This window comes from Heterocephalus glaber, unplaced genomic scaffold (assembly GCF_053883595.1).
Source record: "Heterocephalus glaber isolate CG9 unplaced genomic scaffold, H.glaber_assembly_v1.0 deba00000676, whole genome shotgun sequence".
Classification (NCBI taxonomy): domain Eukaryota; kingdom Metazoa; phylum Chordata; class Mammalia; order Rodentia; family Bathyergidae; genus Heterocephalus; species Heterocephalus glaber.
This window is the reverse complement of record NW_028258156.1, coordinates 18,177,652-18,203,362: the sequence shown is the minus strand read 5'-3', so window position 1 is coordinate 18,203,362 and position 25,711 is coordinate 18,177,652. Positions and strand designations below refer to the sequence as shown.

Below are 25,711 nucleotides of genomic sequence, written 5' to 3'. Positions count from 1 at the left end.
AAGAGAAAACCAGAATAGCTCAGGTAAGGGCTATATGTCAGCTCAGGGGAACTGTGTTAACATTAGTAGGATTAACTTCTAGCACAGTAACTGTTTGAAATCACCACCATATCTAAAATATGGAATATTCTATATTAAGAAACAATAAGAATAGCTTTCCTAATTTTCAATATTAAAAATTAAATTTAAAAATTAAATTTTCTTCTACATAAGACACAATGAGCAAAGTTCAGCTTTAGTGAAAAAGACCTACCTTTTCTAACAATAAGGGTGAGATTTTAAATTTTTTTCTATTAGATTGTTTCTCCTTTTCTAAAGTGAAGAAAGTAAGGTGTTATATCTTAAAGGAGTAGATATGAAGATTAAAGGGGAAAATAGATAATGGGTTTTATTTTACTTTTTTATTAATGAATAAATCACAAAGTAAAATTCTCCTTCAATAAGAACAAAAAGACTCAAAATACAAGAATCAGAAATAGAAGAGGAGGCATTACTAGTAACTCTACAGAAACAAAAGAGATTATAAAGGAAAAGTATGAACAACTCTTTGACAATATATTAGAAAGCGTTCAGTGACGGTGAACCTTTCAAAGATGCATGCCTAAACTGTAACCCAAAACCCACTTATTTATCGCAAAGTGCCAACACTGCAATTAAACCTAAATACTGAGGATTTAGTTTAGGAAAAACAACTCATACATTAACATCTTTTGTCTTAAAACAAAAACAACATATATATCATAGATTTGCCACCACTGACTTAGATGAAGTGGAAAAATTCCTAGAAAACACTAACTACTGAACTCTCTCAAGAAGAAACAGATAATCTGAAAAGTTCTATAACAAAGGAAGTGATTAAAGAACTAATTAAAAAAAACACTAACAAAGATGAGACTAGATTCAGATAGACCACGTATTCACTAAATTTTAACCAAATACACAAAAACTTAATGCCAAGTCTTCACAAACTCTTCTAAAATAGAAGACGTGAAACACAACTTATTCCATGAGGGAATGTAGTTTCAATGCGCCATGCCTGCCTGGCAGGTGCAAGGTCCTGAGTTCAATTCTTGATACCAGAAAAAAACTATTAAGATAAAATTTTAAAAGTCAGTAAAGTTATAGGATACAAGATCAATACACAAAAATAATTATATGTTTATATAGTTGCAATGAACATTCCAAAAATCAAATTAAGCAAAGAATTCTATAAATAGAAACATCAAAAAAATAATATTTAGGTATATATTCAATAAAAGAAATGAAAAACTAGCACTTTGAAAACTACAAAACACTACTAAAAGAAATTAAAGAGTACCTGCATAAATGAGTATCTATCATTTCATTGTCTGAAAAAAATTAACTGTTAATTTGGAAATTATCTCCAAACTGATCTACAGATTCAATGGAATTCTCATGAGAAACCAATATGACTTTATGTAGAAACTGAAAAAATGATTCTAAAATTTATATGGAATATTAAGTGACCCAGAATAGTCAACACCATATTGAAATAAAAACACAAAGTAAAGATTCACACTTCTTGACTTCAAAAATACAACAAAGTAATTACACAATATGGTGCTGTCTATGAAGCATGAAAAGAAGTGAGAGCTCAGAAACAAATCCATACATCTACAGTCAACTGGTTTTCTTTTTTTTTTTTTGGTACCAAGGATCGAACTCGGTATCTTGCACTTGGGAGGCAGACAGCAGAACCACTGAGCTAAATCCCCCACCCTCAACTAGTTTTCAACAGGGTGCCAAAGCCATCCAATGGAGAAATAAGTCTTTCAGAAAATATTTCCAGAAAAACTGAATAGACACTGTAAAATAATGAAGTTGCTGCAGAATACATAAATAACTCTTACAATTCTTTAACCTCAATATGTAAAAAATGCTTACAAATTAATAATAAAACAACAAACCCAATTTAAAAATGTGTTAACCAATAAGCATTTCTCCAAATAAGTCAAAAAGCCAGTAAGCATATGAAAAAATTCTCAACACAATTAGTCATGAGAAAAATGAAAATCCAAACCAAATGAGATGCTACTATACACATACTAGAATTACTATAATTCAGAAGGCAGATAATGCTTCTCACTTCCAGTCACTGCAGTGAAGGTTGAATTGTGCAGTTTTAGTAAGTACAATATCTACCCCAGGCTTGGGAGGTGCTAGGCTGGGACCATTAGGAAGGTTTTCCAATTTCATAATCCAAAACGAGTAAGTGGTCCTTTCCAAGAGGAATCATCAGCAATTAAACCAAATGGTCCTCCAAAGAAGAATGCACAAAAAGGGACAGTTGGAAGAAATTCAAAAGAAAAAATCCATCTTGCAAATCCCAAACCACCATCACTGGCATGTCCCTTTCTAAAATAATGGCCAAGAGGATAAGAAACCTAAAATTAGAAAAGTGCCATGACAGTAAGCTATCATGGCTGCCAAGGAAGCAACACACACTAAGCAGGCTCCTAAAAGACAGCCTGCTGTAGCTGTAGCTCCTGCAAAGGCAGCCTCTAAACAAAAGAATGTGGAGCCTGTGAAAGTTTCTGCTCCCAGTGTTGGAGGAAATGTTAATTTGACAGATCAGATTTTTTAAAAAGAAAGATTTAGCTATTAAAAATGACAGTTAATAACAAGCATTGACTAAGACATTGAGCATACTAGGTCTCTTGAGTGTCCATAAAAAAATTGCACAGATTGTGTGGTTTACTAACTTGTAAGGTTTTTTTATATATTATGGTGTACTCTGCACCAACTTCATTCTTTTCCAAGTTGCTATTAACTTGCTCTGGAACCATTTTCTGGAAGACTTATTTCTCCATTAGATGATTTTGGCACCCTGTTGGAGACCAGTTTGTTTGTCACACTTCTGGAACACAGAAAGTTCGAGATCAAGGTAATGGCCAGTTTGACTTCTTATAAGTCTCTCTGCCCGACTTTCATACAGCCTCTTTCCCATTGTGTGCTAAGATGAGAAGCACACACACTGGAGAACAAGCTATCCAGTGCCTTTTCATACAAGTGTAATGATCTCATCATGAGACTCTCATCCTCATGAGTTTCTCTCACCCTGATCACCTGTCATGGGCTCTATTTCCAAACAGAACCACACTGGGGAGTAAGTCTTCAACAAAGGAACTAGGGGGAGGGGACAAAGATTCAGTCCACAAACAGGAGAAATCAAAACACTCATACACCACTGGTGGAAATGAAAGAGTGATGCTATTTTGGAAAATAGCAATTCCACTCCTAGATAAATACCCATGAGAACTGAAAACGTACATTCATACCAAAACCTATACATTGATCTTCATAGCAGTATTACTCATAATTTTCAAAAGCTGGAAAAAGAAGCTGGGGGTATATAGCTCAGTAGTACACCACTTGTGGAGTATTAAAAGGCCCTGGGCTTGATTCCCAGAAAGCCCATATACATACACACAGGTGGAAACATGCCAAAAGTCAAATAAATAAATAAAATGTACATTACCCATGTAATATAATATTATTCAGTGATATGAAGTACTAATACTTGGCCACACCCATGGCGACAAACCTAGCAAGGCAGGAAGAGAGAGGTCCCTGGCTACCTGGAGCCAAGCCCCATCCAACCCGTGCCATGCCCACCGGTGACCAGCCAGATGGTAAAGACCCCTCACCACTTGCCACGCCCACAGCAACCAGCTTAGCCGCGGACACCTGCCGCCCCCCGTCCCCCCCCACTGCCTCTGGGCTCCTAACTGTGCCACTATCTGGTGCCACATTACAAAGGCACAGGGTGGGCATAAAGGACATGGTCCTGAGCTCCAGAAGATAGACCAGAAGTGAACAACAGATAAAGGGCCTCTCTCAGGCTCCTTGATGAAAACTGAAGCCCACTGGAAAAGTGAAGAGAATCTCTGCAATAAAGGCACACCAAACCACCATATTGGGTAAGTTGGAGGGATCATCACTTCCCATCAGAACGTGGCACCAGGGAAAGGGCAGCTGGAACCTGCAGTAGAACCTTGCAGAGTTCAATCAACCCTGCAGGAGGTCAGGGAGCTCAACTTGGGACTTGCAGCCAGAAATCTGCCTGAATCTCACGGGTCTGTGACTGGCTTACTGAGACTCATTGACTTATATCTGCACACTGCTGCCCACATTGTCTATTGTGACAGCAGAAACATACCATGAAGGGGGCCCTTCATTTTTATTTTTTATTTGTTATTTTCAAAACTATTATTTTTTTGCTCTTATTTTTACTTTTTTCTTTTTCTACTCCTTTCAAATTTTTATTTTTCTCTTCTTTTTCTTTGTTTTCTCTTTTCTTTCTCTCTCACACTTGCTCTCTTGCTGTCCCACAGTGTTCTTCACTTCCCTTTTTGTTCCTGTTCTGGCCCTAATTCGGGTTTCTTCTTTACTTTCCTTTTCTTCTGTTTTTTTTCTCCTCTCACCTGTATCCTCTGGCCTCAGTGTGAACCTTCCCCTATCCTTCTACCTATGAATCCCTCCCTCCCCAACTCCTTCTAACTCCGGATCCTGAAGGATAAAGATGTTATAATGAAGAGTTTACTCACTATAAACATATGTTGGGTTGGTCCTCGATTTTGATTTAATTCATACAGTTAAAGGTGATAGACTAATAACTACCACAAATCGTCATTTTCTAAGATGTACATGATGCTATGGTATTATTGATTCTATCACTAGGGCTAAGGTGTTGTGATTGATCTAGTCAGTGGTCCTTCCTGGTATAATGAAAATGAGAAAACATCAAAGTCTTTAGAGACTCAAAACCTAAAGACCAGCTATATCTGGAAGAAACCTTTGAGAAGCACTCATTCCATAAGAGTTCTAAATACAACCAACAAAGATACTTACAATAAGCAATTTCAAAGTATCAACACAGGAATTAAACCAAGGACAGTACCAAAAACACAAATGGAAACACATTTAAGCAAGGCACAAACTCAGACTTCCACCCCACCAAAGGCAAATTCTAGGGGAAATGAAGTGGAAAAGACTGATAATCAACCACTGGATGCCCTGAACTGATAGCACAGGAAGTAACAAGACAGATGAATGAGGTGTTAGAAAAATTCAAAAACGAAATATTTTACCAGGTAACTACAGAGATGGTAAGCAGAGTGAAAGACATGATTAGAGGCTCTAAAACAGAAACTGATAAAAAAAAAAAATAGATGAGCTCAGAAACATGCTGGAAGCCATGAATGCCCAGAATAAGAAAGAAATGGAAACCATGATTACCCAACATAAGAAAAAAATGGAATCCATGAAACAGATTCAAACAGATTTCCAGGAGATTAAAAGCTCCATTGGAAGTATGTACCGCAGATTAAGAGAATGTGAAGATAGAATATCAGATATAGAAGACAGGATTGCAGTTAATAAACATAAAAATAGAGATTCCTTCAAAATAGTAAGGGACCACAAGAAATCAATCCAGCAGCTGCTAGATGAGGCAAAGAAAAACAACATAAGACTGATAGAAGTCCATGAAAAAGAAGGAGAAAGTACAATTGGCATAAAAAAAATTATTCAGAGAAGTAATAGTAGAAAACTTCCCAGACAGAGGTAGAGAATTGGACATACAGATAAGTGAGGCATATAGAACTCCAACTAGCTATGATCAAAAAAAATCTACACCTAGACATATAATAGTCAAATCACAAAAACCCAACAGAAGAACAAAATCCTACAAGCACTCTGAGAAAATGAACAAATAACCTACAAAAGAAAGCCCATCAGAATCACAGCAGACTTCTCAACATAAACCCTCAAATCAAGGAGAGCCTGGAATGAAGTATTTTAAGCCCTAAAAGAAAGTAACTTCCAACCTAGTCTATTGTATCCTGCAAAATTATCTTTCAGAATCGATGGGAAAATTAGATACTTCCAAAACAAGGAACACTTAAGAAATTTCATGAACACAAAAACAACACTCCAAACAATTCTAAAAAATATCCTAGAGAAAGACGATGAAGGTCAAAACTCCATGAGGCCCAACAGAAGGAAGCCACCAGGCAAAGCAAGAAACTAAAGGGAAAGAAGGAAAAATAAAAAATAAAACAGCCAAAAACAATAAAACATCAAGACAAGGATGAGGCAATTTCTATCAATTATAACCATCAATATTAATGGCCTCAATTCACCAATCAAAAGAAATAGACTAGCAGAATGGACTAAGAAGCACAATCCAACAATATGCTGTATAGAAGAAACACGTCTAATTAAAAAAGACATTCATAGACTGAAAGTAAAAGGATGGAAAATGGTTCTCCATGCTACAGGAACATGGAAAAAAGCAGGGGTAGCAATCTCATTTGCAGACAAAGTAGATTTCAAACCAAAACCAATTAAGAGAGACAAAGATGGTCACTATATCCTTGTGAAGGGGACAATCCAAGAGGAAGAAATGACAATCATAAATATATCTGCACCAAATACAAATGCCCCCAACTATACAAAACAAATACTAATGGACATGAAAATCCAAATAAGCACTACTGCAATTGTAGTTGGGGACCTGAATACCCCACTATCACAAATAGATCATCTACACAAAAAATTAACAACCAAATTCTAGAACTGAACCAAGCTAATGAACAAATGGACTTAATAGATCTTTACAGAGTGTTCCACCCCACAAAATCAGAATATACATTCTTTTCGGCTACACACAGGTCATTCAACAAAATAGACCCCATGCTAGCTCTTAGGACATGTTTAAGTAAATGTAAAAGAACTGAAATTACCCCCTGTATATTATCACACCATAGTGCAATAAAATTGGAGATCAATAGCATAAGAAACCACAAAACTCCCACATGGAAAATTGAGTAACACTCTCCTGAACAACCAATGGGTCACAGAGGAAATTAAAGAAGAAATTAGACAGTTTCTACAAGTAAATGATAATGCCAGTACAACATACAGGAATCTATGGGACATAATGAAAGCAGTTCTGCATGGGAAATTCATAGCAATGAATGCCCATATTAGGAAAACAGAGAGAACTCAAATAAACAACATAATGCAGAATCTCAAGCTCCTAGAGAAGAAGAACATGACAAACCCAAAGCTCATACAAGTGAAGAAATTATAAAGATCAGAGCAGAAATCAATGCAATGGAGACTAAGAGAACAATACAAAAAAAAAATCAATGAATCAAAGAGTTGGTTTTTTGAAAGAATAAATAAAATCGATACAACTTTTAGCCAACCTTATCACAAAAAGGAAAGAAAAGGCTCAAATCCAAGTAATTAAGAACAAAAAAGGTGAAGTCACAACAGATCCAGCAGAAATCTAGAGAATCATCAGTACCTACATCAAGAAACTGTACTCTAATAAAATGGAAAACACAGAACAAATGGACAGATTGCTAGATACATACGAATTGCCAAAGTTCAATGAAGAAGATATGGAAATTCTAAAAACCCCAATTACAATCAGTGAAATTGAAAATGTAATAAAAAATTTACCAACAAGGAAAAGCCCAAGTCCTCATGGCTTCACTGCTGAATTCTACAAGATATTTAAAGAACAACTATCGCCATTACTCTTTAAGCTCATCAAGGAAATTGAAAGGGAAGCAATGCTTCCAGATTCATTCCTGGAAGCAAGTGTTACTTGATCCAAAACCGGGGAAAGACCCACCCAAAAAAGAGAACTACAGGCCAATGTCCCTCATGAACACAGATGCAAAAATCATCAACAAGATACTTGCAAACAGAATACATAGGGTCATCAAGAAGATCATACAACCTGACCAAGTTGGATTTATCCCAGGGATGCAAGGATGTTTCAACACACATAAATCAATAAATGTAATACACTATATTAACAGAGTCAAGGACAAAAACCATACGATCATCTCAATAGATGCAGAAAAAGCATTCAACAAAATCCAAAACCCATCCATGATAAAAACCCTACAGAAAATTGGAATTAAAGGTCTTTATCTCAATTTGATTAAGGCTACCTATGAAAAACCTACAGCCAACATCATACTAAATGGTCAAAAACTAAAAATTTTTCTGCTAAAATCAGGAACAAGACAAGGATGCCCACTATCACCACTCCTGTTCAATATTGTTCTGGAAACATTAGCCAGAGCAATTAGACAAGAGAAAGAAAGAAAGATAGGAAAGGAAGAAGTTAAACTGTCCTTATTTGCTGATGATATGATATTTTACACAGAAGACCCAAAAAACTCAGTCAAAAGATTTCTAGACTTAACTGACAGATTCAGGAGAGTAGATGGATACAAGGTCAATACTCAAAAATCAATAGCCTTCTTATACACAAATAACAGACTCACTGAGAGAGAAATTAGGGAAATAATTCTTTTTACAATAGCATCCAAAAAAAATGAAATATCTAGGAATCAATCTAACAAACGAAGGAAAAGACCTCTATACTGAAAACCACAGCACTCTGAAAAAAGAGATGAAAGTGGATATAAGAAAATGGAAAGACATCCCTTGTTCTGGGGTAGGAAGAACCAATATAGTGAAAATGGCCATACTTCCAAAACTCCTATATAGACTTAATGCAATGCTGATTGAAATTCCAACAATATATTTCACAGAATTAGAGAAAACAATCCAAAAATTCATTTGGAACCAGAAGAGACCTAGAATAGCTAAAGCAATTCTAGGCAACAGAGACATGGCTGGGGGTATCACAAATGCCAACTTGAAATGATACTATAAAGCTACTCTGATAAAACCAGCATTGTACTCACAAAGAAACAGACCTGAGGATCAGTGGAATAGATTAGAAGATGCAGAAACAACTCCAGACATACTCAGTCACCTCATTTTTGACAAAGGAGCCAACCACCCTCATTGGAGGAAAGAGAGCCTATTTAATAAATGGTGTTGGAAAAACTGTATTTCAACCTGCCAAAGATTAAAACTAGACCCATACCTATCACCGTGCACTAAACTAAGATTGAAGTGGATTAAAGATCTAAATATTAAAACAGAAACACTAAACTTGCTGGAAGATAAGTTAGGTAGAACTCTTAAAGACATTGCCATAGGAAAAGACTGTATGAAAAAAACCCTCACTACCACAGGAACTAGCACAAAGAATCAACAACTGGGATCTTTTATTAAAAAGCTTCTGCACTGCACGAGAAGCCACCAATAGAGCTAAGAGACAACCTACAATGTGGGAAAATAATTTTAGCAGCTCTATCTCAAAGGACTACTGTCTAGAATATGTAAAGAACTGAAAAAATCAGACCCCCCAAATTCAAAGACCCAATGTAAAACTGGACATCTGAAATGAACAGACATTTCTCAGACAAAGAATTAAAAGCAGCAAATAAACATATGAAAAAATGTTCATCATCACTGGACATTGGAGAGATGCAAATGAAAACAACACTGAGATTCCACTTCACTCCAGAAAGAATGGCTGCTATCATGAAACCAACCAATTACAAATTCTGGTGAGGCTGTGGGGAAAGAGGAACCCTGCTGCACTGCTGGTGGGAGTGTAGACTGATGCAACCACTATGGAAATCAGTATGGAGATACCTCAAAGAACTAGGACTGGAAGTCCCATTTGGCCCCGCTATTCCACTGCTGTGGATCTTCCCCAAAGAATTAAAAGAATCATACCACAGCGAAATGTGTGTGCCCATGTTCATAGCAGCACAATTTGTAATAGCTAAAACCTGGAAACAGCCCAAATGCCCAACAACTGGAAAGTGGATAAAGAAGATGTGGGGTTTTTTTATAAAATGGAGTACTACACATAATGAATGAGAAATTAAGAGACATTTATAGCTAAATGGATGCATATTGAGGCCATAAACGAGTGAAATAAATAGGACACACATGTGTAAATACTGAATAGTTTCTCTAGTGTGAGAAACTGAAAGTGTAAATAAGGATTAAAATGATTAAAATGAATAATTGATAATTTGAAAAAGGAAGCAAAGGTCCAAAGGGGTAGGGGAATTTGGACTGGAAGGGGAAAGGAGAGAAGGGAAAGGAAAAAAAGGAAACAAAGTCTTTGTAAATAGGAAAGGGTGAAGGGGGTGAAGGGAGCATAGGGAATGGGGAAAAAATAAGAGCCATGATACCTCATGTACAGGTGCAATCACCCAATGATAAATGTATACATATTATATACCTAAAATGTACCAATAAAATAATTTAAGCAAAAAAAAGTTATAACACTTACCACAGTATGAAGAAAGCTTAAACACATTATACCTAAATGCAAGAAGGCAGTCTTGCATTCATTCATACAAAATGTCCAGATGAGGACAGTCTATAGAAAGAAAGACCAACAGTTACTTAAAGGTAGGGTAGGATAGGTGGAGAGATAGTGACAAACCCTAGTGGGTACCAAATTTCTTTCTTCAGGGAATAAAAATGTTCTACAATGAACTATAATAATGGTTGCACAGCCGGACACAGTGGCAACCACCTGTAATCCCAGCACTTGGGAGGTTGCAAAAGAAGGACTGCTTTGAGTTTGAGGCCAGCCTGGGCTACACAGTGAGTTCACTGCTAACCTGAACTACAAAGTGAGATGCTATCTCAAAAAAAAATGGTTGCACATATCTCTGAATACCTATAAACTTATGAAAACCATTAATATGTATAATTTAATAAGTGAATTGTATCTATATGGATCTCAATAAAACAGTTTGGAATTTTTGTTGTTGATTTGGTTGTACTGGGAATTGACACCAGGATGTTTGCATTGAGCTACACCTTTAACGATTTTTAAATTTTTTTTAACTCTATTTGCAGACAGCGTCTTACTAACTTGCGCAGACTGGGCTTGAATTTGTAATCTTCCTACCTCAGTCTCCACATGCAAGAAATCAATTTTTTAAATCATTAGAATAAGAAATGGAAAATTTCATGTTAACAGGTTACTGACCATTACAAGCTTTCTTGAAGACAAGGAAATAAAACTGTAAACAAAGCAAAATTTATATGAGAAACAAACAGAAAGTGCTGATTAATATAAAGGGAAGACAAATAGCAAAATATAGCACTTTTCAGTAACTTTTCCACCACAAAATGATCATGACTGCATTATTCTCAGAATGCATGCAAATCAGTTTTAATTTCTGAAGTACTGAAATGTCTTGTATTAACTTATATTTAATTAAAAATCCTTCCACATGGATTTCATATATTTCAAGCACATGGAAAATGAACTAGACTGCCTATTCTTTTATTTTAATTTCTGTTATATAACATGTACTGTTTTAATGGTAATATAACATGGAAGGTAGGAGAGACATACATGCAGACTTTTCTAGGTTGGTTGTCAAGATGGCTCTATAATGGATGCAAAAATAAATATTCAATTAGAAATGAGTTCACAACATCAGAAATTATTTGAAGAAAGGCAAAATGTGTCAGAGATATAGAATTCTAAAACTTAAATTTCACAGAATAACTTAATGAAGAGGGAGTTTTTTTAAGATTAGAAACAATTTTTTTGATACCACCGCCACCAGCACCAAGGAGCACAGCTGCCCATAGAGCAGAGGAGGTGAACCTTCTGGGCCGCCATTCCATCGCACACAGAACTGAGGTGAGCTGCACCTGGTGCCAGGAGCACCCACCCCCCATTTGAAATGAGAAGACAGGTAAACAAGCCTCAAAACCAGACTTCCAGATCACCTGAAGCAACCCCAAAGGGAAACGAGATGAAACAATCTGATACTCAACCATGTAGCCTCCCTGAACTGGCAACGAAAGAGGATCTGGAAAAAATGAAATCAGAAATAATTTCTCAGATAATGGCAGAGATTGTACCCATAGTGCAAGACATGATTAATAAATCTAGAGAGGACACAGATAAAAAATTGAGGAGCAGAGGAACATGATGGAATCCCAACATAGAAAACAAATGAAATCCATAAAACAGATGCAAACAGATTTCCAGGTGATTAATAACTTCATTGAAAGTTTACACAGCAGAATGAGTCACTGTGAGGACAGAATTTCAGATATAGAAGACAAGATTGCAATTAGTGACCAGGAAAAGAAAAATTTCTTAAAATAGTAAGGGATCACGTGAAATCAATGCAGCAGCCACTAGATAATCCAAAGAAGAATAGCTTAAGACTGATCGGAGTCAATGAAGAAATAGGAGAGAGTGCAGGTGACATAAAAAAAAACTGTTCACAGAAGTGATGGCAGAAAACTTCCCAAGCAGGGGAAAAGAACTTCACATACAGATAAGTGAGGCATATAAGACTCCAACTAGCCTTGATCAAAAAACATCTACACATAAGGCATATAATAGTTATGATTCCAGAAACCCAACACATGAACACAATTCTACAAGCAGTTGGAGAAAAGAAACAAATCACATACAAAGGAAAGCCCATCAGAATCACAGCAGACTTTTCAATGCAAAACCTCAAGGCAAGAAGAGCTTGGAGTGACATATTTCAAGCCCGAAAGGAAAACAGCCTCCAATCCAGATTGATATACCCTACAAAACTATCTTTCAAAATTGATGGAGAAATAAGATACTTTCATGACAAAGAGCACCTTAGGACCTTCATGAATACCAAACCAGCATTCCAAAAAATTTTACACAAAATCCTAGGAAAAGAAAACAAGGACCACAATCCCAGGAAACACAGCAGAATGAATCCACTTGGCACGAGAAGAACTTAAATGCAAAGGGGGAGAATCCAACAAAAAGAAAAAGTCATGAAAATAATAAGTCAATACTTATCAGTTATAACCATCAATGTTAATGGTCTCAATTCACCAATCAAAGAAATAGACTGGCAGAATGGGTCAAGAAGCGAAATCCAACAATATGCTGCTTATAAGAAACATACTTAATTCAAAAGGAAACTCATAGACTGAAAGTTAAAGGGTGGAAAATAATACTCCATGCGACAGGAGCCCGAAAAAAAAAACAGGAGCAGCTATCCTCTTTGCGGATCCAGTGTATTTCAAACCAACACTGATGAAAAGAGACAAAGAAGGACACTACATCCTTGTAAAGGGAACAATCCAAGTGGAAGAGATGACAATCATAAATGTATATCCACCAAACACTAGTGCACCCACCCATATAAAACAAATATTAACAGACATGAAAAATCAAGTAACCACTAATACAGCAGTAGTGGAGGACCTCAATACCCCACTGTCACAAATAGATAGATCAACTAGACAAAAAATAAGCAATTAAATATTAGAACTCAATCAAACTCTGTAATAAATGAACTTAACAGATGCTTACAGAGTGTTCCACCCCACAAAATCAGAATACACATTCTTTTCAGCTGCACATGGGTCCTTCTCCAAAACAGACTACGTACTCACTCATAGAACGTATTTAAGTAAGTGCAACGGAATTTAAGATATCCCCTGTATATTATCAGACCATAGTGGTATGAAATTGGAGATCATTAGCAAAAGAATTTCATAAACACATGGAAATTGGAAAACACACTCCTGAATAACCAATGGGTCACAGACGAAATTAAAGAAGAACTCAGACAGTTCCTACAGTTAAATGACAATGACAATACAACATATCTAAATCTATTGAACACAATGAAAGCATTCCTATGAGGGAAATTCATAGCAGTGAATACTCATATTAGGAAAACAGAGCGAGCCCAATTAAACAACTTGGTGCTGAACCTCAAGCTTCTAGAAAAAGAAAAGGAAGACAAACCCAAAGCTCATACAAGGGAGGAAATTATAAAGATCAAAGCAGAAATCAATGCAATGGAGACTAAGAGAACAATACAAAAAAAATAATGAAGCCAAGAGTTGGTTCTTTGAAAGAATAAACAAAATTGATAAATCCTTAACCAACCTTATGAGAAAAAGGAAAGAAAGGGCCCAATCCATACAATTAGGAATGAAAAGGATTAAATCACAATGGACCCAGCAGACATCCAGAGGATCATTAATACCTACTTCAAGAACCTGTATGCAAATAAGATGGAAAATACAGAGGAAATGGACAGATTCCTAGATAAGTATGAATTACCAAAGTTGAACAAAGAAGACCTAAAAATTTTAAACAATCCAACAGCAATCAATGAAATTGAGACTGTCATTCAAAACTTACTAAGAAAAGGCCAGGTCCTGATGGCCTCACTGGTGAATTCTATAAGACATTTAGAGAGGAACTACTGCCACTACTGTTTAAACTCTTCAATGAAATTGAAAAGGAAGCAATACTCCCAAATTCATTCCTGGAAGCAAGCATCACCTTGATCCCCAAAGCAGAGAAAGACCCAACCGAAAAAGAGAATTAGAGGCCAATCTCTCTAATGAACAAAGATGCAAAATTCCTTAATAAGATACTGGCAAATACAATGCAGAAGATCATCAAGAAGATCATATACCCTGGTCAAGTTGGATTCATCCCAGGGATGCAGAGATGGTTCCACATACACAAATCAATCAATGTAATACACTGTATCAATAGAGCCAAGGACAAAAAGGATATGATCATCTCACTAGATGCAGAAAAAAACATTCAACAAAAACCAACATGCATTTATGATAAGAACCATACAAAAAAATTGGAATAGATGGGCTCTATCTCAAACTGATAAAAGCCGTCTATGAAAAACCAACACCCAATATCATACCAAATGGTCAAAAACTGAAATCCTTCATACTAAAATCAGGAACACGACAAGGATGTCCACTATCACCACTCCTGTTCAATATAGTTTTGGAAACATTAGCCACAGCAATTAGACCAAAGAAAGAAATAAAAGGAATAAAAATAGGAAATGAAGAAGTCAAATTGTCATTATTTGCAGATGCCATGATACTCTATATAGAAGACCCCAAGAAATCCACCAAAAGTCTTCTAGACTTAATAACCAAATTCAGTAAAGTAGCTGGATACAAGGCCAACACACAAAATAAATAGCTTCCTCGACACAAATGACAGACTCACTGAGAGAGAAATAGGGCAAACAATTCCTTTCACAATAGCATCCAAGAAATTGAAATACCTAGGAATCAACTTAAGAAAAGCAATCAAAGACCTCTTCTCTGAAAACTATAGCACTTTGAAAAGAGAAATTGAAGATGATATCAGAAAATGGAAAGACATCCCTTGCTCCTGACTAGGAAGAACCAACATAGTGAAAATGACCACACTTCCAAAACTGCTATGTAGATTCAATGCAACCCTAATTGAAATTAGAGCAGCATACTTCATGGACCTTGAAAGAACAATCCAAAAATACGTTTGGAACAAGAGATCTAGAATAACAAAAGCAATTGTAGACAACAGAGAAATGGCAGGTGGTATCACTTCCCCCAACTTGAAACTATAATATAAAGCTACTGTGATAAAAACAGCATGGTACTGGTAATAGTAAAGAAACAGACTGGAGGACCACTGGAACAGATTAGAAGATGCAGAAACAACTTCAAACACACTCAGCCACCTCGTCTTTGACAAAGGAGCCAAACACCCTCACTGGAGGAAAGATAGCCTCTTTTAATAAATGGTGCTGGAAAAATTGGCTTTCAACTTGCCAAAGATTAAAACTAGACCTATATCTTTCACCATGCACTAAACTAAAATCTAAATGGATTAAAGATCTAAATATTCAAAAAGGAACGCTGAACCAGCTGGAACAGAGGTTAGGTAGAACTCTTGAAGACATTGGTGCAGGAAAAGATTTTATGAACAAAACCTCAGTTGCCCGTGAACTAGCACAAAAAATCAACAAGTAGGATCTCTTCTTATTAAAAAGCTTCTGCACAGCAAGAGAAACCACCAACAGTGTAACGAGACAACCCACAATGTGGGAAAAAATTTTTACCTGCTGTTCCTCAGACAAAGGTATATTATCTAGAATCTATAAAGAACTTAAACAAGTCAGACCTCCCAAATTTAAAGACCCAATCCAAAAATGGGCATCTGAAATTAACAGACATTTCTCAGATAAAGAAGTAGAACTAGCAAATAAATATATGAAAAAATGTTGAACATCACTGGTCATTCGAGAGATTCAAATGAAAACAATGCTGAGATTCCACCTCACTCCAGAAAGAATGGCTGCTATCATGAAATCAACCAATAACAAATGCTGGTGGGGTTGTGGGGAATGAGGAACCCTGCTCCACTGCTGGTGGGAATGTAGACTGGTGCAACCACTGTGGAAATCAGTATGGAGATACCTCAAAGAACTAGGACTGGAAGTCCCATTTGACCCAGCTATTCCTCTGCTGGGGATCTTCCCCAAAGAATTACAAGAATCATACCACAGTGATATATGTGCACCCATGTTCATAGCAGCACAATTTGTAATAGCTAAAACTTGGAAGCAGCCCAATTGCCCATCAACTGGAGACTGGATAAAGAAAATGTGTTTTTTCAATAAAATTGAGTACTAAGGGGCTGGGGATTTAGCTCACTGGTTTCATCGCCTGCTGCACAAGCCTAAGGATCCAAGTTTGATCCCCGGTACACCCCCTAAATAATCGAGTACTACTCAGCCATAAAAAAGGAGAAATTAGAGACATTTATAGCTAAATGGATGCACATTGAGGTGATACTCTTAAGTGAAATAAATAGGACACACGTGTAAATACAGAATAGTTTCTCTAGTGTGACAAACTGAAAGTAGAAATAAGAACTAAATGGTATAATAGATAATGTGAAATAGGAAGAAAAGGGGCAAAGGGGAAGTGGAAGTGGGAGGGGTAGCGGAAAGGAAAGAAGGGAATGGAATTAATATGAGAAAATGAAAAAATGTAAACAAAGTCTTTGTAAATAGGGAGGGGTGGAGGGGTTGAAGGGAGGGCAGGGGAATGGGGAAAAAATAAGAACCAAGAGAGATTATGTAAAGGTGCAAATTTCCAATGGTGAATGTCATTACATTGTATACCTAAAATGTACCAATAAAATTAATTTTTAAAAAAGAAACAATTTTAATGAAAAGCACGGTATTTGATTTTCTATCAGGAAATATATTTACAAACATGTCAGTAGGAGAAATCTGCCTCATTACAATCAGAAATCATCTTTCATTTTGTAAATATCAGGTATGTCTTAAATTTGAAACAAAGTTTAGAAAATTTAGTTTTCACATAACTGATATTATTTTTAAAATCTACAACTTATACATTTTCTCAGAGATGCAGATCAATGAAAAGGCATCAAACTTCCCCCTTTTGCTAACTTAGGAAGACTAACATATGCTACTTAAAAATAAAGTAAAATCACTTAAACCCATTCAAACTAGGAAGCAAAATAGAGGGTCCATAGTGTGTACTGTCTTATTACCTGTGGCTTTTTAATGATTTTCTTTCAGTTACATCACACTGTATTAAACTAGTGTATTTGCTGCACATAGTGCCAAATACAAAACAGAATCTGTACCCCTTAATATTTTTTCCTTTACTCATACAGAAATTGTTTTCTTTTTGAATATGTACTCCATTGGATGACTACTGATCCTCAAGTTTACTGGTGAATGTGGATGAAGAAATGAAGAGAAGAAACGTAGAATTCTGAAAAGTACCACAGGAAAGATTCATAGGACAATGGTCAGGAAAAATTTATCATCTACACATCAAAAACTTAATCTAATTACTGAGTTTCACACTGGCCTACTTTTTGAAAGTTTGTTTTCTTTTCTTTGCCCATTTATCTGCTATTTGTTATATGCTGTTTTTTATACATCTCCAAATTTAAAAGGTATACATGTAATGTAGAGTAATATAATATAAAATCAAAAGTCGATTTTGCTATGTAATATTTGAAGATTCTTTAGTCCATAAAGTAACCAGAAGCAATGTTATAATGATAGTTTTTACACCATTAGACAATTTACCTAAATTAACCTTTGCCCTAAAATGCTCCTTAGGAATTGGATCCATGTGAAATTTCTCTTATTCACATGTAGGTATATAAAATACGACAAGAAGATGGAGCTGCAATGACCTACACTGTGCCTGTGGTCAGAGGGCAAGGAAGTTAAATCCTAGCTTCTTCATTCTCTGTGCTCATTTTCATAGCCTTTCAGTTTCTTTTAAATAGGATCATACTGGCAATCAGATCAGATAAGAAATCTCCTAATACCTCATGCTTTTGTGTGCAAATTGCTTTTCCTATTACTATTTCAAACTAGCTAGAGTATATCTACATATTCTTCAGAACTTTTAAGCATCTTTCCCATGACTCATACAGGCAAATAAGAAAACTGCTCTAAAGTGAATATATTGTCTAATTATTTTCATTTCACTTATGTGCACAAATTAACATAGCCTATTTTTTTCATTTTCGCTCTAGGTAGGATATATGCTTCATTTTACAAATTCAGAAAAAATCTGACATACTATACATTAGATTTCAATGATGCTTGCAGGATAGAAAAATGTTATTCTGCACAGTAAACCCAACATTTAAAATAACATGTTATGGTTCTTAGCTGATAATAACAAAAATTGCTGATAACTCTTTTCAATAGCATGATAAAAGCTAACACAAGAAAAAAATACTCTAAGGGCTTCTTATCATTGCTTCCACATTTCTGATTGCCTCTTACAGCTAAAACCAATAGCTATGAATATTGTAGCTAGCTAATCTCTCACTTTAGATATGCTCAAAACTTGCTTACATATAGAACAACTTTGAATGAAATTCTGTGGCTTCAAAAGCTTTATGAATAAGCATTTCAATGCACACAGCCATTTCTTACTTCAGTAAAAGCAATCAGCATAAATATTAATAAAAATCATAACAAAGAAATTTTGCAAACTAATTTCCCCTAAGTGTCAGAAAAAGGGAATGTGTGAAATTGGTACATAAAATAAAGAAACTCATTTCTTCCTTTCTAGTTGAATCCTCCGTATAGTCAATTCTGCCCTTCATTTTTGTATTTTCAGAACTCCACTTCTTGGTACGCTCAAAAAAACTCTGGGACAGCACTGCAACCTTCCAGAAAAACAGCACTGATGAAACTAAATCCACTGTTTTCTAGTTTCTACCACTACCTAGTATTTACCACTTCTTTTTTGATCTTAGTAGAGGTAAGAAGTCAGATGCTACCCCAGCATCTCAATTGAATTCTGTATTTCAGAAGAGCCCAGCTGCCTCTAATCCCAGTTCTCCCCAACTTCAGTGATGTGTTCCATTCAAGGGAACCTTCAAATTTTTCTGAAAGCAGTCAGCTTAGAGTCAAGAGAGAATATGTTCATTTGTCAAGTGAAATATGAAAAAGAAAGAGTAATTTTGAAAAAGGGGATTCAGAAAATAGAACACAAGGTAATCCTAGACATGAAAAAGTGGGGTTAAGAAATACAGGAAATCAAACATGCTCTTCCGGGAAAATAGCTCTGGGATGGAGGATGGAGGAAAGAGTGTGGTATGAATCCAGGGCAGTCATGATTTCAAGAACGGATTTAGGTGTAAACAAGAAAAAGGAAAGCAGAATGTACAGATATATATAATGGATTTAGGAGCAGAGACATGCAAAGAAAAAGAGAAAACTCAGGCTAGTTTTCACATAGTTTGGTTCTCTCGAGTACTTGTATAAATGGAAATTTTGAAGTCTGCAATCCATTAATCAAATCGACCTTAATTTGTACTATGTTGAGGATGCTAAATCTTACAAGCACAGATTGGTGGTGTTCATGTAAACTGGTGTTTTGCTACAGTGAATAAACTTTATACTAACAATTATTTTATACAAAAATTTAAGGTGGCATTGATATAAATGCTTAAGACATATTAAGTATTTATAAATACATCTTAAATGTTTATTTTGTATCTGCATCAGAACCAAAAAATAAAGAAAAGCCATCATGTTCTGCTTAACCCCATGCTGCATACAGACAGAAAATATGCCATTCAAATAAGTAATAATGCATAAACACTGAGTCCCTATGAAACGCATGTTAAAATTATGTCAATAAAATATCTCCATCCTGGAAAGGAAGTAAACCATTTTGATGTATGCTAATGTAAGCCTTTATAACAGTTATTAGCCATATACTCAAATTCCTCTCTGATTACAAAACAAAAATATGCTGGAAATTCCATAAAGATCAAACTAATTAAGGTCCTTAATTGCCTCTGACTAATTATGGAAATTGGCAAGCTTAGCAAGGAAACAGGCTTCAAAAAAAGAATTTATTTTTTAGGCCGTAGCTTCCTCAATTTCAATTTACTGGGAGCCCCTTGCATCATTTCAGATCTGACACTGCAAGCTCTGTCCACAGAGAACTATAAAGGGAAATGGATGCATATCCATTTGGAGCTTACCTGGGACAAGCCCAGGCTGTATAGTCAGACTTACAGCGACAAGTTGGGTTGGCACTTCCCTAGACCGCTATGTTGTACATTGTTTCTCTCAGCATGGAATCTCTCCTAACATTTTGTTGTTGTTAAAAGAGCAATTCCCTCCACAGGGCATATTTACAATTTGTCCTGACCCTTTTAATTTAAAGGACAAAAAAGGCGTCATCAAAAAGATAAAGTTTCAGGCATAAAGAAGAGAACATGGATGCTGAAGTTCAAGTGATAATTGTTTTGTTTTATTTTGTTTTAAACCCAGCTTTGCCATTTAAGAAGTATGCCTGTGATAACTTGGGAAGTTACACACTTTCTCTTGATCTTGTTTTGTTTTTTCTCAAAAGATAATAATAGCATAACATTGTATGTTGTCACAATAATAGGGAAAAATGGAAGGTGTCTAGCTCATTTATGGAAATAGAAGGTGCCTATGAGTGAAAGTTATTATACTTTATATTCAGTAAAGGACAATCTTTTTCATACACACACAGTATTATGGTTCACTACTTATTACAGGCATATGAGCAGACATGAAAAATCAAAGCTTTCTCTGGGGTCTCCCTGAAACAAATTATAATTCTGCCTTAGGAATAAAAGAGAAATAAAGGGAAAATTAATCAATAATTAGATGATCTTCTATGCTATTTAATCTTTACCTAAGTATATTTCTGGTCAGTGTCCATGTAAAACAAAATCTTTAAAGGTACTATTATTTATAATAATTAAACTATACAGAATGTAATATATATAGTAATCCAAAATACATATTTATTTTGATATTAGAAGTTAATAACATAATTACAAATATTCAATTTCTCTGCATTCTATTAAGGAAGCATGCAATACATTTGCTCTCTCAAGCATTCAAAAGAAATTCCCTAGCCTTTCCCTTCTCTCAAGCTCTCGGTCTCACTATTGCTTTTCAGACAGCAAGAGCACTTGTAGCAAGCAGTACTGCGAAGGGAGTTCTCTTCATGCTGCCTGAAGTCGGCATAAAAATACCACAGACAGGAAGGTTGCTGTGATAACAGTAGAATTGCAACTACAGACTGAATTCTGCTGTTACCTCCAGCAGACTCCACGCACTGCCTCTTAAAGGCTTTCCAGCCTTTTAGAACGACCCATTGTAGATGGTGTGTCGTGCATGTATGTGTGTGTTTGTGTGCTAGGAAGATATAAGACCTGAATTTAGGTGGATTTTGTCAATAATAGTCCCCACTCCACTCTAATTATCCCATAAAAGTATTTTAATTAATTTTGCACAAGTCAATAGTATAAAACTGTTTGAGTCCAATAAAGACATTGATAATAAAAGTGCCCTATCAGTAAATAGGTATTAAAGCAAAAAGCCTCTTTTGAGATGGTTACAGTATAATTTTGCTTTTTAGGTAGCTTTATTGCTGATTGGTATATGAATCTCCTCGCTGAATGGAAGCAGTCCAAGAGACTCATCACTCCCACTAGAAGGAGAAGCTTCAATAAATCTCAAAAGCTGTGGCGGTGGTCCAGTCCCTGTGCCATATGGCACTCCACCTGTCCCAAGAAGTTTTGTTAACGTCCCTTAAAGCTCCAAACAAAAATACTGAGACAAAAAAGTCAAGCTTGCTTTTCAGTGGCGTTTTTTGAGCTCTGTGTGGTAGCTGCAAAAATTCCCCATGCTGTGCGTGTTAATGAGACCCTCCATGGTCACCATTAATACATAAAAGCGATTACCCATAACTCACAGGCCTTTTCCTCTGACTATGTCTAACTGTGTTCACTGCATTTAGCAACTAGAAATAAAATAAACCAGGAGAAATAAGTGTGGATGTCAGGAGACATGAGGACTGAAAATCTAAATCCAATAGCCAGATAAGAAAAGTTATAGGTTCTACACATATAATCGCCAAGAGTTTACTACCACTGAAAGAGCCAAGCAATTAAACACAAAAATATATTAAGATCAACATATACAGGTAAACAGCCATAACCAAAATTGAAAATTCATTTTAAGTGTATTCTTGTGGATCAAAACAGTAAGAAAAAATTTAAATTTCTGTAACCTAATGAAAAGAATAGCACAGAGATTAGAACAAACCACTGCACTCTTTCACATTATTATCCAACCACTTTGTTCATTCAAATCCTTATTGCAATGGATCTAAGCATTTCAAATTAAAGAACATGAGAAATATAAGCAGAAATGAAATGACTGATTATCTTGTTAAACTTTTTCTTATATAGAAAGAGAAATACTTTATTCTAAATCATATGATACACCACAAATAGAAGTCTGACTTATTTTTATGTTGCATTCTATTATTTTCTATATCTTGAAATAATTTTTACTTTCAATGCTATTTTGAAATTACGATTGTTTCTAGACCCATTTGAAGTACATATATAATACATCACAAATTTACAATATTTTGCTAAGTGTGTATTCAGTGTAACTGGTTTCCTTTTTATTCTCATCTATTTTTATTTCATAAAAATAAAAATGTATCCCTGAGAATAAGTCTATAGGCTATAACAGATTCCTACCAAAGCAGTCCACAATGGAAAGAAATAATCCAATTGCTTTTTCTAAAGAAAACACTATACAGACAGACAAGACAGGCCAGTGTCCATGCCTGTGGCATATAATTAGCATAAGTGCAGTTACAGCCATAGGACTACCCATACCTCATGCCTACTTTGCTCTTCCATATTCCTTTGCTTGGTCCAGTATATACCTCTCACTCCTCTCAAATGTTTTAAGCATCTAGGGTCATGTCCCCTTACTATGAAGGTTTCTGAGGAAGTCAATTTCAATAAGCAACCTAAGATGGGTTCTTATTGCCCAGTTTGTCAAGACTTGTGGAATTCATGTATCAAGAACAAGGTGAAACAAAGCAACACTAACAAGAAGCCATATTTTAAAGAATTCTTCCCCTACAATTTTCTGTAACTTATCCCCTTTTCTTCTTGTTGTATACATTTTTATATCCTTAGTACAGTATAAATTGGTCCACTTAGTTCTGGGAGTCGAATAAGTACTAGGTTCTTTTTCTCCTTCTCAAAATAAACATAGATTTATACATAGAAAAGACAACTTCAAAAGCATGAGCAAAAAACAAGTTTACATTACTGCTGTCCAGGACCTTGCACACCTATGATGTGTGGCCCAAACTGGTATAATGGAAGGGAGTAGATAGTGATGTTCTAACAACCTGTGGGCCAGAAGGAGTTTGAAAAAGAAACTGAGCCTCCATCAGTGATGTCAGGAAGCAGAGCAATGCATGGAAAGGGTTCTGCTGCCTAAGGGCAGGGTCACCAGGCTCTCCTTATTAGCACTAGCTAATGCAATCCTGCCACTTAACAAGAGCACCTAGCTACTTAGGGCAAAATCAATACCAAGGCAAGTGACACAGCTAATTTCCACAATGCATACCTAAAAACCATTCACATTCTATTTCAAAACAGTACTGCAGCAGGAATTGATATATAGTAAAATTTCTACTATATATGCTATATTGTTAAGTTCTTGCCTACTCAGGACATGAATCCTATTGGGAATGAGAAAGAATAAGTATGCTCTCATTATATATTTGTTAAATGAATAAAGGAATGTTATGGTTAGGATTATATTTTAAGTCATCATCATGGCAAACACTTAAAAACAGCACATTGTGTGGCAGATATTATATTAAGTGCTTTATAAATACCAAATCATCTAATTCTCTCCACAAGGCCCACATGGGCTATTCATACACGCTACTCTAGCACAGAGATCTTAAATCACCATCCCCAAATCACTTAGGCACTAACTATGAATTTGAAAAGTATATCCGGGAAATCTGACTTCAGAGCCTGAGGCCTTCACTGCTTCACCACATTGCCAGGTCAAACTAAGGTCCACATCTCTGTTCATGATCGTGCTTCTAAAAGGAAAGTATTTTTAAAGTGGGTTGGAGATGAAGGTGGTCAGGATGATTTGCGACCTGTCAGATAGTAAGCTTAATAGGAGGGTGGGACCTCCCCAGCAAGGTCTTGCTGAATGACAGAAGTAGAACTCAGTGCTCGTACTTAATTCCCAGCTCTCACTCTGCTCCATGCTCCCAGGGGCCTCACAGCAGTGTGGCTTAAGTTCTCCTTTAAATTCTGTTTTAATGAAACCCTAAAGATTGTATCCCACACATTTGAGTTCAATTCACAATATTCCTGTTTTACTTCAGGGTGCTATTTAAAAATCACCACAGGCCGGGGATTTAGCTCAATGGTTCCCCTGGTGCCTCGCAGGCACCGGAACCCGAGTTCGATCCCTGGTACCAATAAATAAATAAATAAATAAATAAATAAATAAATAAAATAAAAATCACCATAGACTGAATGGCTGATAACAGGAATTTATTTTTCTTAGTTCTTGAGGTAGGAAGTCTGAGATAAGAGGGCCAGGGTTGCAGACTGTATCCTGACTGGGCAGAAAGACTGCAGGTGGCCTCACTGGAGCCCCTTTTATAGGGATTCACTCCATCGATAATTGTAACTAAGCCCCACTCTATGATGACTAACCTCCCAAGCACCCTCCTGATATCAACATGTTGCAGTTAGGATAACAACTTATGATGAAGTTGGGCAGTACACAAACATTCTGGTCCACAGTAGCTCAGGAGAATCCTGTGCCCAGCGGGTTCAATCCTGTCATTCAAGCAAAGAACTGTTTTGTCCTGGGAGGAGCCAGGGATCCATCTCTGGGTGGAACTGATTTTCTGGCATCTGCAGACAATGGAAAGGGATGGAGAGATGGACAGTTCGACACACTTGGTGATGGTGACTGACACTCCCCACCAAAGACTTACGTCACTAGCTACATTAGTTTGTTATTTAGCTAATGATCCTGTAGACTAAACTGTCCTTGTCCAACAGGGAGGATTTCTACTTAATAAGAGACATTTAAGCAGAGGTATCTATTTCAACTACTCTTCATGGAAAACCAGACCAGACCTAAAAAACCTGGCTTGTACAAAAGTTGCTCATGTTCAAGCAGCCTTCCAATAGTCTCACCCAGCTCCATGACTCACACTGATTAGAAGCCCTGTTGAGAGAGAACTGCCCTTGGGTAGGAAAGGACAAGCTGTAGATGCACCAAAACCTGAAGTGTTATCAAAAGAAATGAGAAAATCCACGTAGGCCTTTTACTATGGCCTTTCATAAGCAAGAATTCCATGGGTGAAACAGAAGGTTCAAGTAAAATAACAACAACAGGATAAAAGGAGCAGAGAAGCAGAAACTTTACCTCTGTGGTCTCAGAGGCCTCAAAAGCCTCTGCATCAATTATAAGTATGGTAAGGCATCAATGCTTGCATGTCATCCAACTTTTTAATGAAAAAAATGAAATATTACAAGGGCTTGCCAGAAAGGAAATGAGCTTGACAT

General features: G+C 36.1%; 1 protein-coding gene and 1 pseudogene across 2 annotated transcripts in view; one reads left to right on the top strand and one right to left on the bottom strand.

The window, feature by feature from the left end:
• Immp2l (inner mitochondrial membrane peptidase subunit 2) overlaps positions 1–25,711 on the bottom strand; it is a 903,239-nt gene that overhangs the window by 512,869 nt on the left and 364,659 nt on the right. The gene's annotated exons all lie outside the window — the stretch shown is intronic.
• On the top strand, positions 1,598–2,605 carry LOC106008930 (large ribosomal subunit protein eL24 pseudogene; annotated as a pseudogene).